This window comes from Phacochoerus africanus, chromosome 10 (genome assembly GCF_016906955.1).
Source record: "Phacochoerus africanus isolate WHEZ1 chromosome 10, ROS_Pafr_v1, whole genome shotgun sequence".
Taxonomy (NCBI): domain Eukaryota; kingdom Metazoa; phylum Chordata; class Mammalia; order Artiodactyla; family Suidae; genus Phacochoerus; species Phacochoerus africanus.
Window position 1 is genome coordinate 131,308,345 of NC_062553.1, and position 17,596 is coordinate 131,325,940.

The following is a 17,596-nucleotide window of genomic DNA, read 5'->3' on the forward strand; positions in this document are numbered from 1 at the left end:
ATTTTCCTTTAAAAGAAAATCAAATGCAGGAGTTTCAGTTCCCTATTCTCCAATATTTGCAGGTATAATAAAGATAGTTTTGGACGATAATGCACATCTGTTCGGCATTTCAAAGGTAGTGAGCCCATACAGATTGCTGTATTTTCCTTTGTGGAAAGTAAATAAACATTTTTTTATTGAAAGAACAACCACGGTTATATAAGTTTATTTAGGAGTAGAATAATCAAGCCAGCATGGTCTTTAAGAGTTTGGCTCCAGAGTTCTCACCTTGTCGATTCCTGGCTCTACCAACCATCAGATATGGTTCTTGGGAAAGTTTTTGTTACATCCTAAATTTTATTTTATCTCTAAAGTGGAGTTAATAGGAATACCCATGCTTCATTGATTTATTGGCAAGACAGAAAATGTATGTAAAGCACCTAGTATAAGGTGTGGCACAAGAAACGACTCAATAAATTCATGTTTCGTGATTGTAGGATATTTTCCAGTCACCAAATAACTAATGTCTTAGAGGACAGTCAATCATTTACTGAGCAAGAACAGAACTGAGTCCTGAAAACCCCGACTTCCAACACTAGCCATGACTGAAGGAACAGGTATTGGACTTAATCTCCTATGATTAACAACTATGACATGGGGGGAAAACTACAACAACCAAAAAACAAAAACAAAAACAACACGCGAAGCATCTCTTCCCGGGCTTTAGTTAACAGACAGCTCAGGGCTGAGATCTTTGAGAGACACGAAGCTCCGGTGAACACCAAGTTCACTCTGATTTACTGAGGGCAATTTCCAAACTGGGGCCCAAGGAAACTGAGCCTGAACAGGGAGCAGCAGGCTTGCTTGTCCATATAACACAGAGATTGAAGTTTGGGACTGCCAAAGCAGCTGGAATTTGCATCTCAGGGCATCAGAAATAAGGGAGCTTCGCAGAGAAGGCCCCAGAAATCTCCATGGTTGTCCTTTTGAGTCTTTGACTGGGTGCTTGTGGGTACACGGGGTCCAACTCAGAGAGGCCTAGGAAGGACGGTAAGCCCAGAGAATGGAAACCCCAGAGAAGGATGTGGGAGACAAGGGAGGGGATGCCAACAAGCCATGGCTGAGACCCCAGGAGAGTCATGGTTTAGGAAGAGGACCTCTCCAGCCCTAGCGTTAGGGCTGCTCTGGCTCCACCCTAACACAGCTTCGCCCTCAGGAAAAATGTGCTGAGCTGCCAGTAAACTAATTCTCTACCAGAATAACACCCACCATGCTTTATAGGAAGACACATCCAAAATCTCTACAGTATAGCACTCCATTGTCCAGCAAGAAAATTTAAAACTTACGAGGCATATGAAGAATCAGAAGAGTATGACAAAAGTAGGAGGGAAAGAAGGCAGTAGAAACAGACCCAGAGGTGAGACATGTGGGAATTAACAGACAAGCCTTCAGGAAACTATTATTAAAAATAGCCAAAAATCTAAGGACAAAGATAAATGAGTGAACACATGTGGGATCTCAGTAAATAATGGAAACTAAAAGAGAGCCTGGAAAGCAAAGGAAAATTGCAATACAAGAATTAACCAAAATGTAAAGATTTTTGCTGAATTTGGCTTAACAGCAGTTTGAATACTACAAAAGAAAAGATTTTGAAGATAGCAAATAGAAACGATGCAAACTGAAACACATACAACAAAGATTGCATCCCCCCCGCCAAAAGAAAGGCGCTTCAGTGACCTGTGGAGTAATATCAAGTCGTCTAACATCTGTGGAGTAGAAGTCCCGGAAGAGAAGAGAGCTTTTGTCAGGGGGAAAAAAATAACGTTAAAAGAAATAATAGTAAAAGAAATCTCCAAATTTAATAAAAAATAAAAACCACAGAGAACATTGTCTATCACCAAATAACTAATGTCCCCGAGGACATCTATTCCTGTCCTCAGCAAGAACTGAAGGTTTTTAAAAAATTAATCACATTTTATTGAACCCAGTATAATATCATTTCAACGTATGATCCGTTTAAAAATCATTTTATTAAAGTGTGATTGATTTACAATATTGGCTCAATTTCTGCTGTGTGGCAAAGCGACCCAGTCATGCATATCTATACATTCTTTTTCTCATATTATCTTCCATCATGAAGAACTGAATATTTTCAAACAGTTTTAAGAACTCCAACTTCTCATTCTGGCCATGATGGAGGAATAAACCACAAACAGGATAAACACAAAGAAAAGCACATCTAGGCATATTGTACTGCAATTGCTTTAAACCAAATTAAAAATAAAATTTTCAAAACATTCAGAAGAAAAAGATGTATTACCTACAGGACAGCAACAATAGAATAACCAATACTTTTTCATCAGAAATAATACAAGCCTAAAAAGAAATATACATCAAAATGTAAAAAAAAATAAAATAAACATTCATGTACAAACAAAAAAAAAAAGAAAAATAATACAAGCCTGAAAACAATGGAAACGGCAGTTTTCAAATACAAAATAAGAAAGAAATTAGGAATTTAGACATTAAGCAAAAATTTTCATCAAAGCTTAAACCCAATGAAGATATTTACAGATAACCAAAGTGATAAATTGCACTACAGGATGCTGAATAAACTTACTCAGGTTAAAGGAAAATTATGCCAGACTGAAACTCAAGTCTACATGGGTGAATAAAGAATACTAAAACTTTTTCTGCTTTCTTAATTTCGTTAAAAAGAAATGAATTCTTTGAAACATGAGTAATACTGTGTTGTGGAATTTATAACGTGTAGAAGCAATATATATGACAAATAGCACAAAGAAGAGAAGAGGGAAATGGAAAAGTATATTTATATATGTTTTTTATGTCATATGTGAAATGTTATACTGTCAATTCGAGGTGCACTGTCCTAGGTCAAGGATGTCTATTGTAATCCCTAAAGGAACCATTAAAGAAATAAAACAGTGAGACCACAGGTCAAAAGGGGAGATAAAAGTGGAAGAAATAATGAAAAAGTAAGAAATGATGAAAAAGAAGGGAGGACAGAATGGCTATCATTAATAAGTCTGCAAATAACAAATGCTAGAGAGGGTGTGGATAAAAGGGAACCCTCCTTCACTCTTGGTGGGAATGTAAATGAATACAACCACTATAGAAAACAGTATGGAGGTTCCTCAGAAAACTAAATATAGAATTACCATATAATCCAGCAATCCCACTCCTACACATATATCTGGATAAAACTTTCATTCAAAAAGATACATGCACCCCCATGTTCATTGCATCACTATTCACAATAGCTTAGATATGGAAACAAGCTAAATGTCCACCAACAGACGAATGGATTAAGAAAATGTGGTATAGATACACAATGGAATACTACTCAGCCATAAAAAAGAGCAAAATAATGCCATTTGCAGCAACATGGATGCAACTAGATTCTCGCACTAGATGAGGTAAGTCAGAAAGAGGAAGACAAAACCATATGATATCATTTATATGTGGAATCTAAAATACGGCACAGATGAAACTACTACAGAACAGAATCATACTCACGGACATGGAGAACAGACTTGTAGTTGCGGGGAGGTGGGGAGTGGGATGGACTGGGAGTGCAGGGTTAGTAGATGCAAACTATTACATTTAGAATGGGGAAGCAATGGGGTCTTGCTGTATAGCACAGGGAACTATATCCAATCACTTGTGATAGAACATGATAGAAGATAATATGAGAAAAAGAATGTGTATATATATGAGGTTACTTTGCTATACAGCAGAAATTGGCATAACATTGTAAATGAACTATAACAAAATTTTTTAAAAGACAGGAAAAGAGAGGAAAAAAAGAGAAAAGATAGATGAGGCAATAGAAAACAAACAAATACTAAAATGGCTGACTTAACTCTAACTGTATAAATCGTTTTATTAAATGTAGAGGCACTAGACAACCAGTTAAAAAGCAGAGAAGCAAGATCCAACTATATGCTGTCCACAAGAGCGTTTCTTCAGATAGAAAGTCATAGGTTAAAAGTAAAAGGATGGGAAAAAGATATACCATGAAACACCACGCATAAGAAGGCTGGAAAGGCTATATTAATATCGGACCAAGTGTACCATTTATAATTGCATCAAAATAATAAAATGCTTGGGAGTAAATTTAACCAAGGAGGTGAAAGACCTATACACTTAAAACCAGAAGACACTGGAAGAAAAGGCAAGACAGACACAAATGGAAAGATACTCTGTGCTCATGGATTGAAAGAATTAATAGTTAAAATATCCATACTACTTAAAGTAATATACAGATTCAAGGAGATCTCTATCAAAGTCCCTATGGCATTTTTCACAAAAATAGAACAAAGAATCCTTTTGTGGTTTGTATGGAACTGCAAAAGACCCCACATAGCCAAAGCAATCCTGAGAAAGAAAAGCAAAGCCAGAGGCATCATACTTCCTAATTTCAAACTGTGTTATAAAGATATAGCAATCAAAACCATACAGTTTTGGGATAAAAACAGGCACATAGACCAGTGGAATAGAACAAAGAGCCTAGAAATAAACCCATGCATATACGAGCAAGTAATTTTTGGGCAAGAGCAACAAGAACACATGATGGGGAAAGGACAGTCTCTTCAATAAATCGTGCTGGAAAAACTGGATATTTACATGAAAAAGAATGAAACTAGACCCCTGTATTACACTATTCACAAAAATTAACTCAAAATGGATTAAAAACTTACATGTAAGACCTGAAACAATAAAACTCCTGGAAGAAATGAGTAGTCTCCTTGACCTCAGTCTTAGCAATGACATCCTGGATAAGACCTCAAAAGAAAAAGCAACAAAAGCTAAAATAAACAAGTAGGACTATGTGAAACTAGAGAGCCTCTGAACAGCAAAGGTCAATAAATTAAAAGGGCAACGTACAGAATGAGATGAGATATTTTAGCCATATCTCTGATAAGGGGTTAATATCCAAAACATACATAAAACTTACAGAGCTCAACAGCAAAGTGAGAATAAGTTTGCCAGAGTTTCTATTCTACATTGTTTTATGTTCAGTATTTTGATATTATGCCTGGGTAGTATAACTTCAGTGTTTTACGTAATGTCACAAATATTGAAGCATGGGATGATAAAACAAAAAGCAATTCTTTTTTTTTTTTTTTTAAATCATGCCACTGACTTTTTATTTATTTATTTATTTATTTTTTGTCTTTTCCCGCGGCACATGGAGGTTCCCAGGCTAGGGGTCTAATTGGAGCTGTAGCTGCTGGCCTCCACCAGAGTCACAGCAACGCAGGATCCGAGCTGGATCTGCAACCTACACCACAGCTGACGGCAACGCCAGATCCTTAACCCACTGAGCCAGGCTAGGGATTGTACCCACCACCTCATGGTCCCTAGTCAGATTCGTTAACCACTGCGCCACAACGGGAACTCCAAAACGCAATTCTTGAATTTCCCAATTGATCTATCCTTTCACAGCCATCACCTCATTTGGTTATAGGTGTAAAGCAGTCTTTCTAAGACAGAGGTACAAAGCGGAAAAATATGAAAGAGGAGTTCAGCTTCTCTGCATCTGTCTGAGACTCCTGGCTACCCCAGACATACATTTTTTCTTTCATCTTTTCCAAATTAATCTTCCTCTCCACCTCATCAAAATGTATCAGTCAAGGTTAAAGGGAAGCAGCATGGATCTGTATTTAGATGAGAGACTTAAAGAGGTAGTTGCAATAAGCTATTATAACTACTATTGTTACAAGTGGTTTTGTTGGATTACAGAGGGAGTCCTTGAAGTGTTTTCCAAACATAAATCAACTTCAAAACATGTTTTTCCCCCAACTAGTATATCTCAACTCCCTTAAACACAGGAGAATGTGAAACCTTCAAGTTGCTTTATATTCATTCATGCTCGTCAAAAAAAATTTTTTTTTCAAGTAATGACTTATAGGCAAATGTTCTTCTGAGCCTTCCCCCTGAAGGAAATGCAAGGTTAAAAAGGGCAATGGTAAGTGGACTTTTTAATTTAGAGGTGTATCTTGATTGAATCTAATTTTAAAATATATTTTCCCTAGAGCTCCAGGCCTTTCTCCCACCTTTGCATTCTGTATCACCTTTATTGATTATATTAATCGGCCATTAGAGCAGATTTTTAACAAAAACAAAACATTTTAATAGACATTGCTGAGAATACAAACACGTTTAGAAATTTGAGAGTGTGCCTAAAATATGACCCACATCATAGTTCTATATAAAGCGTGTATAATATGTTTATTGGATGTTTTTGCCTTAGCAAAGCATTTCAGGCCGCCACAGTCCCCATTTCTTTCCACCTGGACATAGAAGAGAGCTGAGTTGCCCATAAGGGACGGTCTTCACATCATCCTTGCCACTAACCATCTGGATTTGGCCAAAGGGAAGGACCCTACCAGGAGGTCAGATGGTGAGAGGACAAAGAGGTCAGGGCACTCCTCCGCCCCCTCCCGCCCTGCCCGGCTGTGGTTTGGACAGTGGCTGCCAAAACCCATCAGACAGCCTCTCCTCCCAAACTCAGTCTCTTCCCAGGCTTGGCAACGGTATTTCGTCCTCTTGACCCCTCAGATATATGGGTGCTGACAACTTCTCATTGTTGCAAAACCGCAGCAGCCTCCCCATCTCTGGTTGTATTTTCTCCCTGCCCACACCTCTTCAGCGGCCTCTTTTTAAGGTGCCATCTCTTTCCTCCTTGAACGCTGACTGACAGTGATCACTACAGAGCATGACCCCAGGAAACAGACCTTCATTGTAGATTCTGGGTTGGTTGCCATGAGCCCCAGGTAATCTCCTTCCCAGGTGGAAATATGCCCTGGTTAAGCTGTAGCATGCAAAGGCAGTCTGTGAATTCACATTATCACCTACAGGAGCATGAGGTAGAGTCCAAGCAGAGATCAAGGCTTGGACACTTATTGCTGTTGCTTCAATGGTAATGGCAAATCTATGGGGATGACAGAGCTCCTTCTAACTGCCTTGGGAATCCTTAAACAGAGATAAACCCTAAAACATCCAAATCAAGGTCTGGGGAAATCAAAATGCCTCTATGATGTCCTTAAAGAGAAAGAAAGAAAGTCATAGCTAAGGATCTTATCCAAGACCTGATGGTATAGATGGCAGAGTTTGGAAAACCAGGTAAATAAGCAGTCTTATCAAGCTACACTAAGGTCAAGGCTTTGGTTGGGAGAAAATGGAACTCTGACACAGTACGGGGAGTATTTGGGCAGGAACGGACCATGCCGAGAACGCTAAAACCATAATTCTCTCAGAATCTTCCTTGCCAACTAAATCAGCTCTTCACGTTCTCTGAGAGAAGAGAATTTCCCTACACGAAATCATTTCAAAAACTTCTTTGAAATTCTTTTCTTTTCCTTCAAGATGTGGTACTGATTCTTCTTAGGATCCACCCCTCACCCCTTTGCTTCCAGATCCATGGGAGATCCCAGCCTAATGTGGATAGAGGTCTGCTCCAGGAGGAGACAGCATGGGCACTGAAGACATTGCAGGGTCTTACTAATTTGTAGTGATGATTCTGGAGACTGTGCATGGATGTGGAGTGGGATGGACGAGGAATCTGGGGTTGGTAGATGCAAACTATTACATTTAGAATGGGTGAGCAATAAGGTCCTGCTGTATAGCATAGGGAACTATATCCAAACTCTTGAAATAGAACATGATGGAAGACAGTATGAGAAAAAGAATGTGTGTGGGGGGGGTGTGGATGTGGGTGTGTGTGGGGGGGTGTGACTGGGTCACTTTGCTGTACAGCAAAAATTGGCATAACACTGCAAATCAACTATACTTTTAAAAATACCAAGGAGAATGAACTGTACGTTGGATTGGGCCAAACCAACGGGGTGCACATCCCTGTGACTTGACTTAAGGTGTTGCTTCAAGCACTTGGAAATGGTGCCAAGAATTCATCGAATCCTTAAGTGAGGCCTTGACTCCGTGGTAACTTACAGCCGATACGGCTGAGAAATTCTGGCACCCCATAGAGAAAGGAGAGCAAGGCTCCCGGATGTGAGACTTTGGAAAGCCTTTTACGTTTAATCTGCTCACCCACTCCCTAACGCCACCCTCCAGAGCGACTGGTGGACCCTTCTTCCTCAAGACATTCATTTGTGACAACAGCTGCTGAAAAACAGGTTCTGGTGTGCTCCTAGAACTAGAGGATGGAATGCCTTAGCCTGGCACGGTAAGCCACTCTGTAAACGGAGCTTCCCATCATGAACTGATGTCGCCTGCTTCACAAATCACAAAGCCAGGCTTGGATAATATCTTTCTATTATTACCTGGAAATGGTGTGTGAGGCCAGGTGTAAGCAAGTCCATAGAGAACAAAGAAATTACACAGGCAGATGGTGGCTCACTAGGCTCTGGTGACAAAATTCTCTTCCTTGGAAACTATAAACCTTAGAGTGACAAATATGTTCCACTATTGCTAATCCCTGGATACCTCAGCATTCCTAGGGGGCCGTTAGCCCTGCCCATATCTCTGTAGGTAATCCCTGCACTATGTTTTTGTTCAGTTAAAACTCTTTTGAGTAAACTAACTCTTTGCTACCTGCTGGAACCCACACTGATTCACTGTGCAAAATAGATACTCAGGAGTTCCCATCACGGCTTAGCAGAAATGAATCTGACTAGCATCCATGAGGATACAGGTTCGATCCCTGGCCTCGCTTGGAGGGGTAAAGATACAGCATTGCCTATGTTGCTGTGGCTGTGGTGTAGGCCGGCAGCTGTAGCTCCGATTAGACCCCTTGCCTGGGAACCTCCACATGCCATGGGTGTGGCCCTAAAAAAAGACCAAAAAAAAAACCTTAAAAAAATACATGCAAACACACACGCGCGCGCGCGCACGCACACACACACACACACACACACACACACACGCTATCCCCATCATCCCAGGATTATGCCAAGAGGAGAAAAGAAACCCGAGTGAGTCAAGAGAAATAGTGTGCTGTTGTGGAAAGGACATGATCTCTGTAATTACATAACCTGCAATGTAATAACAAAAGTCATTATTCTTTGGTTGATGGGTAAAAGAAAGTAAATTCCTTTCCCCTTTGAACCTCCATTTCTTTTTTAATTTTGTTTTTAAAATTATACTTGATTTACAGTGTTCCGTCAATTTCTGCTATACACAAAGTGACCCAGTCATACTTTTTTCATATTATCTTCTACCATGTTCCCAAATCCAGGAGACTGGATATAGTTCCCTATGCTGTACTGAAACTCAACTTCTGAATCTTTTATAAAGAAACTAATGACTCTCTGATTAATTGTGATGATTGAATTAAAACTGTAATGACACGTAAAGCATCTAAAATACTCCATGTACAATCAATGCTATTTCACTACTTGTAGAAGTAGAGGAGCATTTATCCAGGCATATAAATACTGGAAGCATCCAAACTGTACAGCACTTTTGTCAAAGCATTTGCTTGAAGAGCATTCATGTCTTTAACCATCACAACAGTCTAGTAACTGAATAACAGGTTGCTATGGTACATCTCCATGGTAACAGTAACTTTCTACCAGACGGCAAAGGGCCATCCAGTGTTACAATCCACACGGCTGGGTGGAAATCACAGTGGGTGAGCTCAGTGACACCTTGGTGACTTCACTGTACAGTGTGACTTGTGAGAGGGTGGATAGAGAACGCGGCCTTACTTGACATGCTTTACCAAGACATTTTATGATCATTCTTCTTGAAGGTACAATATCAAATTTCTGGGAATAATTCATTGAGAATAGTTTGGGTCCTTGACACTCCAGACAAACAAATTTCTACTCCACAAGCTTTGCAACTGCAGGCTGCTGATAAAATGTATACTTACCTGGAAGTCTGTAAGGGATTATTTTTCCCCTAAAAGAACCATGATGACCAGTGAGATAATTGTGTTTTTATTTAATTTAGTTTAGCCCTGTCTTGTTACTGTAAGAGGAATTGCAACAGCTTACAAAAATACACAAATGGGAAAAAACTAAATAGATGAGCAAATCTGAGTGAAGGGGAAATAAGGATAGGAAAATAAAATACAGCTAACGGAAAAGTTAGCACATAAAAAATTCATCATAAATTATTATACACTTATTAAAGTTGGACCACAAGTATGTCTCTAAACTTTCTGGTAGCTGAAAAGGAGGAAAAACATTATTGGTTACAGGATTCACAGAGTAGATGAGTTTCAAATAAATCAGCTACCCAAGAGAGACTGCATTTCCTAGTAATACAAATTTCGAGCAATTTCTCTATGGATCAACATAAAGGGGACCACGGGAGGTTATATCCTTTACAACATTATCTACAATAAATATAATAGTGAGTGTCATCTCAGATAACCATTTCATGTAACTTTCTTAAATGCACTCAGTAGAAGTTATTCTATGAGGGTCAAACGGTCTAATCAAAGTTTATAGGGTATGTATGGTCTTACTTGAGATGAGAATAAAAGTAGAACACTTAGGAAAAAATTTATGAACTACTGACCAATTGTTAAGAATTAGCGGTGAATTCAAGTTGATAGTCTTATGATCTAACCTAATAACTTGGAAGGTAGAGATTTAATGTTGCTGAACTAAAGACAGCTCCATATAATTTGATCATCAATTAAATGGTGGAAGATAGGTTTACCCATATCCAAGAAAGTTAAGAGACCACCTGAGACCCATGCTGGCCAACTGACCATTCTACTTTATAAGAGTTCGACTGAGGATTTACAAGAACAATGATTTAACATAAGAAATCCTGTGATTAAACAATTGCTAAAATATTCTGTTGCTCTTTTCCATTTATTTCCAGTTTATACCTTTTAATAAACCTTCTGAGTAGAGACTGAACTGGCATATTAGGTTTCCAAAGTATGCGGTGTTTCTTTTCTTCTTTCTTTCCTCCGACATTAATTGAGCTCCTATTATAGATCAGGCACTGTGTTGAGTAGTGGGGACATAATGGTAAGGAAGACATTATTATTGCACTAAAAGCCCAGAAGGACAGACAGAAGTTCCACTAGAGTTTATAGGAGTAAACAGAAAGAACCCTTCAGCTCTCCTTGAAAAAGAAATTCAGGGAACACTTCACACAAGAAGAGATGACTAAGATGAATTTTTAAAGATGGGTGAGGGTTTGCTGAGGGACAAGGAGGAGGAAGCATGCATCAAGTACAGAAAACAGCCCCCAGAAAAGCACAAAGTGAGGAACAGTGATTCGAGTGCAGAGCATAGCTTATAGAAAGGCTCAAAATTGAGACATGTAGCAAATCTGGGCAACAGTAGGCAATTTAGCAAAAACGATATACAAGGGAGTGGAAGGCAGAGGCTTTATAGGCCATGCAAGTTGAGCCATTCAAAGATATTTAAGTAAGAAAACACTGCCGTCAGACTTGGCTTTTAGAAGGACCTCTCTGGCAGGGGCTGGGAGGCCAGTGCACAAGAAAGAGTTGACCACTGCATAGTTTGAACATCATTGCAATGGTGGTGTGACATATTATATAATATTGAGAGTATAAAACTGGTGTGACTATGTGATCAATAAGGTTTGATAGGGTGTGGTAAGGAAAAAAATGTCATTGAGAATAGTCTCCAGGTTTCCAGCTTGGACTACTGTGTGAAGGATGATGTTATCCACAAAGATAAGAGAAAATAAAGAAAAGCAAGTCTTGTCTTTTTTTTTTTTTCCTTTTTATGGCTGCGCTTGTGGCATATGGAGGTTCCCAGGCTAGGGGTCGAATTGGAGCCACAGCTGCCAGCCACAGCCACAGCCACAGCAACGAGGGATCCGAGCTGCGCCTGTGACCTACACCACAGCTCATGGCCACACTGGATCCTCAACCCAGTGAGCAAGGCCAGGGATGGAACCCTCATCCTCATGGATCCTAGTTGGGTTCATTAGCTACTAAGCCACAAAGGGAACTCCAGAAAAGTGAGTCTTAATCAATGTGTTCAGGTTTGGGTTTATTGTGGATGAAATGCTTGCAGAAGATCCAAGAAATATGGAGTGTCTTATAGGACACAAGAGGAATAGCAGGGCTGAAGAGATCTAATGATAGTTGAAGTACAAGTGTGTGGATAAGACAGTGAAAGAAGAGTACACAGAATTAAGGATAACACTGGGGCACACCCATATTTTAGAGGAATAAGAACCCATAAGAGAAACCAGTGAGGACTGGTTAGGCAAGAAGAGAACCAGTTACTAAAAGGGGGAAATATCGTAAAAGAGGAAAAGGTCTGTAGCTTTAAGTGATAGGTAATAAAATGAAAAATACAATGGGTCCATTGGCTTTGGAAATTAGATTTTTGGTGACCATGTTTAATAACATGCATTCAAAATCCATTTAATGAACACCTTACCACCTGAGATACTCTCTTAGGAGCTAGGAGCATAGCAATGAGGAAAGCAAAGTCCTTTTCATCTGAAGCTTACACTCTAAGTTGTACACAGATGTATTAGCTTAGTAAAAAGAAAAATTTGATATAACCTAGAAGGTAAAAAAGTGTTATGGAAAAAATAAAATAGGGTAAAAAAGTAGGGATGACAGGAGGACACAGAAAAGGATAGCCTGGTCAGGTCTCCTTGAGGAGGTGACACTTAAGAAGACACTTGAAAGAAATGAGGTTGTGAGCCAGGAAGACCTCTGGGGAAGAGCATTTCGGCCAGAGGAATAGCTTATAGAACGGCTCCAAACATGCCTGGCATCCTTGAGAAGTAACGAGGAAGCCAGCAAGGCTGGAGTAACAGGAGTGGAGAGAAAGCACTGGGAGTTGAAGGCAAATGTTCAGGTCTTCTAAGAACTTGCACGCTCCTGTAAGGACTTTGACTTTACACAAAACGGCGGGCTGCTGGAGGGTTTCGAGAAAAGGAATGGCGTGATCTGATTCTTGTTTAAGTGTTTTCTCTGGCTGCTGTGAGAAAAGACTTAGGGTGAGGGAGCAGACGCAGGAGCGAGGGAAGGAAGGAAGGACGTTAGTTAGGAAGCTACGCCAATCATCCAGGTAAGGGTGCTGGTCTTCAGCCTGGTGGCAAAGTGGTGAGGAGTGAGCGGCTTCTAGATATTTCCTCAAGATGATGCCAACAGGATTTTCTGTTGGATCAGAAGACGGTTTGGAAGAGAGAGAGGAGCCAACATTTTTGGCCTGAGGAACTGGAACCAAGGAGAACCCATCAACTGAGTTGGGGAGAAGGTGGGTAGAAAAAGTTCGGGAGGGGCAGAAATCAGGAGTTCAGTTTGGGCCAGGTTAGGTCTGATAGGCAGTTATCTATCCAAGTGGAGGTGGAGAATAGGCAGTCGGGTGTACAAATATAGATCCAGAGGACAGATCGGGACTATAGCTATACATGCAAAAGCCATGGTCACATCCGTGGTATGTAAAGCCATGAGACAAGCTTATCAAGCGAGGGAGTGAGGAGGTGGAGGCGAAGAAGGCTGAGCCCTGGACCTCCAATGTTAGAGGCTGAGGGGAAGAGGAGGAGCCAACAAAAGCACCTGGAGAAAGTGGTCATGAGGTAGGGAAAAAAAAAAAATGAGTGTGGTATCCTTACAATCAAGTGAGGAAAATGTAGCAAGAGGGAGCGGGTGATGGGCCCTGTCAGACGCCACCTTCAAGTTCAGCAGGCTGAGGAAAGAGAACTGACGGCTGGGTTTCATGATGTCACCAGTGCCTTCGACAAGAGCTTTCAGTGTCAGGGGCAATACCCTGTTGAGGGCGAGTTTAAGAGAGAATTTTGCAATAGGGAGCAGTTTTGTTGCAAAGAGGAGCAAAGAAACGATTCGTTGGCAGAATGCATAGACGTAGGAGACTAATTTGCTGTTGTTAAAGATGGGAGATGCACACGGATCAGACTGTCGTGGGTTGAAGAGTGAATGGAAGTTGACAAAAGTGAGGACAGAGAAACTAATGATTGTTTCAAAAAGCTTGGGTATAGAGGGATGGGGTGAATGGGGCACTAGCCAAGGGGTTACTCAGGGCAGAGGAAAAGTCTACGTAAGATGTTTTAAAACATGCATGTGTCTGTGCTCAGAGGAAAGAGCCAAGGAAGATGGGGGCGGGGGGAGAGATGTGGGAATGTGGTTCCCGAGAAGCTGGAAGGGATAGGGCGCAGGCAGATGGCTGAAACCTGGACAAATCATGGGCAGACTGAATCAGAGGGGTGATGAAAAGAATAAAGATGGGCGCAGGTAAAAGTGCTTGTAGATGAGTGAGTGATGAGGGAGGGTTTGCTGGGTGGTTTCTATTTTCTTTGCAGAGTAGAAGCAGATGTCATCTCATAAGAGTGGGGCAGGGGGGGGGGCAGAGGTGTGGGATGGAAAGAGAGACAAAGGTGTAAAATTTGGAGTGTTTGTTCCATGCTCTCTACTGCCTGCTGAATACAGCTTGCTTTTCCCTACCTAAGTACACAAATGTATACACCTATGGGCACAAAAATACAAATATGCAACTTTCTCCCTAAACATGATTTTTCAAATAGCCTTTTAAAAGTGTAACCTCCTTTATTCCTAGTGGTTAGGTAGCGTGTGCTAGGTGTAGGGCAGAATTCTAAGATTCCGCCCCACTGAACCTTACCTTCTGATATTCATGGCCTCCTGTGATCCTCTCCCTGGAGTGTGAACTGGAACAAGTAGCCTGCTTTCAACAAACAGACGACAGCAAAAGTCACGGGAATATGACTGCTGAGATTAAGATATAAAGACTGTGACTTGTTCACTCTTTCTGGCTCGCTCTCTCTGATGGAAACCAACTGCCAGTCTGTGAGCTGCCCTCTGGAGAAGCCCACATGGCAAGGAACTGAGGGTGACCTCCAGCCAACAGCCAATGAGAAGCCCAGGCTTTCAAGTGCAAAAACCTGCGAGGGATTGAAAACTACCAACACCCACATGAAACCGACGGCGCTTGAAACAGATCCTTCCCTGGCTGAGACTTGAGGTGATCATGACACACCTTTAAGAGTAAGTAGCCAGTGAGAGCCCCCAGATAGAGGACCCAGGTAAGCCGAGCCAAGGGCCATGACCCATAGAAACTGTTAGATGATACCTAGTCTATTGTAAATCACTACATTCGGGGGGTGGTGGGTTCCTTGACAATGGATAACTAAGACACTCAGAGATTTCAAAGTTCTGCTTCTAAAATCTAGAGACACCTTCAAGTAACTAAAAATTACCCCTGCCCTCCCAAGTATTTACTATGGCAACAACAAAATAAGTACACTGCATAGAATGGGCTGGGGTAGGGCAGAAAGGAGAAGAGATTCAAGGAAAAGCCAGGGAACAGAGGGAGGTGTAAATCAGTAATCTCACCTCCGAACGAACCCTCCCCAACTTGCTAGGGACTTCGTGCTTATTGAAGGACGGGCTGAATGAGGAACCCCTGCCAGATATCAGCCGAGATTTTACAAGGCACATACTGTTCGATCTTGCAGACTGTGAAATAGGAAATTGTGATGGAGAGGCAAGGCAATCGCTCAAGACAGCTCGGTGCCCTTCGGGTGGAATAGAGCATTGGATTAAGTTCCTCAAAACGTACTGCCTTTGCTCTGCTGACCTACAAGATTTCTCAGTGCAGCAGGAACAACATCATCTGTTTTTTTGAACTTCAGGAGAATATATAGAACCTGATGGGGTGTCTACACATAATCCTGTTATGATCCTTTTCTATCTCTCATTGGTTGTCTGTATCAGTAATGTAAGTCATATTTCTTAAATAAATTGAAATAAATACAAACCAAATTGGACTTGAACCAAGAACTCAGTTAGGTCCTGCACACTGTCTGTATTTATACAAGGAAAAAGGTAGAATGTTTGGACTGAATCCTGACTTCATTATATTTTCAATATTTAAAGGGACCATATTAGCATCTCCTACGAGTGTCAGATATCTTTATGATTCAGGTTGTGGTTTGCGAATTTAGGCACAGGGAAAATTGCATGTCAGAAATAGAACCAATCCTCCTAGAAAGAAAATTGCTTCTTAGGATCTTTTTTAGGTTCTGAGATTCACTATGCGCTTCTGCCAAGAGAAGGAAGCCAGTTTGGAGCTAGCTCTCGGAAAATGAAGTTTCAAAATGTAAAGCAATTCACTGAGGTATTAACTTGAGGTTGTAAAATCTAAATTAAAACCTTTCCTGTGCCAAGGGGGAGGGGGAGGTGCCAAGGGGGAGGGAGAGGGAGTGGGGTGGTTGGGGAGCTTGGAGTTAACAGGTACAAACTACTGCCTTTGAATGGATTAGCAATGAGATCCTGCTGTGTAGCACTGGAAACTGCCTAGTCACTTATGATGGAGCCTGATAATGTGCGAAAATAGAGTGTGTCCATGCACGTATAACTGGGTCACCATGCTGTACAGAGGGGAAAAAAAATTGTATTGGGGAAACAACTGCTAAAAAAAACCCACCTTTCCTGACCTGTATTCTCAACTGCCACAAAGATCCTCGTGGACTTTCCTTGCCCATTCGAATGGACCTACGTCATCAAGTCAACCCATCACCCTCATCATCTTCCTCCATAGCCCCAACTCCTCTGTTGTTTTCATTTTGATTTATTGTATTTGGAGGTGTTTGATGCTTTCTTTCACCTTCTATCTCATTATCTCTGTGTCCTACGGGTTATTTCCCCCAAAGCTTCCTTATCTATGCTCCCGTGTCATTCATTCTTCCCACAATGTTATCCTGACACACTGTCCCATTTCCTGTGCCTGGGTCTCATTATGTAGCACTAGACACACCCTCATCTTCCAGAAACTAACCTGTTTCTCCTGGCTGCACGGTTAGGGCACATCAACTTCATTCAGCCTCATCCTGTTCCATGGGGTACAGGTGATTGGTCCAAACAGCACTTGTGAAATCTTTCCCTGGGACGAAAACTTAATTACTATGGTGGAAGAAGATGGAGGGTTAGGCTGTGCGCCCCCCCCATGCGCTCAAGAACAAGAGTGCACCCATCTTCACAGAAGGAGAGAGAGAATCAGATACACAGGTAGGAGCAGAGACAAAAGTCAGAGGCAAAAGTCTAGTCATAGCCACCTTCCTAGTTTTGTTGCTCCTTAGGTCTACTGAATTCCAATTCTCTGCTTTTCTTGTGGTGAATTCCTTTTTGATTTCATCAACAATTTAAAAGGTCCTAATGTAAATTGTGGGAATCTCTTAATTGCTCTCCTTGCTTCCTGTCTTTTCCTGTTCTTATCTATCCCACATGCCACTGACAGATGCTACATGGGCATTGGTAAGTGAAGTCTCTTAATTTTCAGATTTAGATTTTTTTCAATAATCAAAGGGAACCCATGTGCAGTTGCAGAAGAGATGACATGGGGGAGAGTTAAGTTTTTTCAAAGCTAATTGCAGTATAAAAATAGTCTGGACAGTTATGAGTGCTGAGCAGGGGACTGCATCTCTCTGATGCCTGAGCTGCCTGCATGTCAGTCCAAGGTTAATCCATCCACCTGTGCTCTGCATTCCAGACTCTTCCAGCTTCTCTGGGACCACAACAGCGAGCAACACTGCCACCTGCTGGGAGTTAGAGAAGGTACAAGGCTGGATTACCCAAATATTCTTCAATGTCAGGACTTGAAGATGTATTAAAGAAGCTTGTTCTTAAAAAAAAAAA

General features: G+C 41.1%; 1 long non-coding RNA gene across 1 annotated transcript in view; it reads right to left on the reverse strand.

Annotated features, from left to right (window-relative positions):
* The window catches only part of LOC125137316 (uncharacterized), a 29,162-nt gene extending 11,655 nt beyond the window's left edge, over nucleotides 1–17,507 (reverse strand). The window contains exon 1 of the long non-coding RNA XR_007137403.1: nucleotides 16,740–17,507. This is a non-coding gene — a long non-coding RNA (uncharacterized LOC125137316). The remainder of the gene's footprint in view (nucleotides 1–16,739) is intronic.
* Nucleotides 17,508–17,596: the final 89 nt, after the last annotated feature.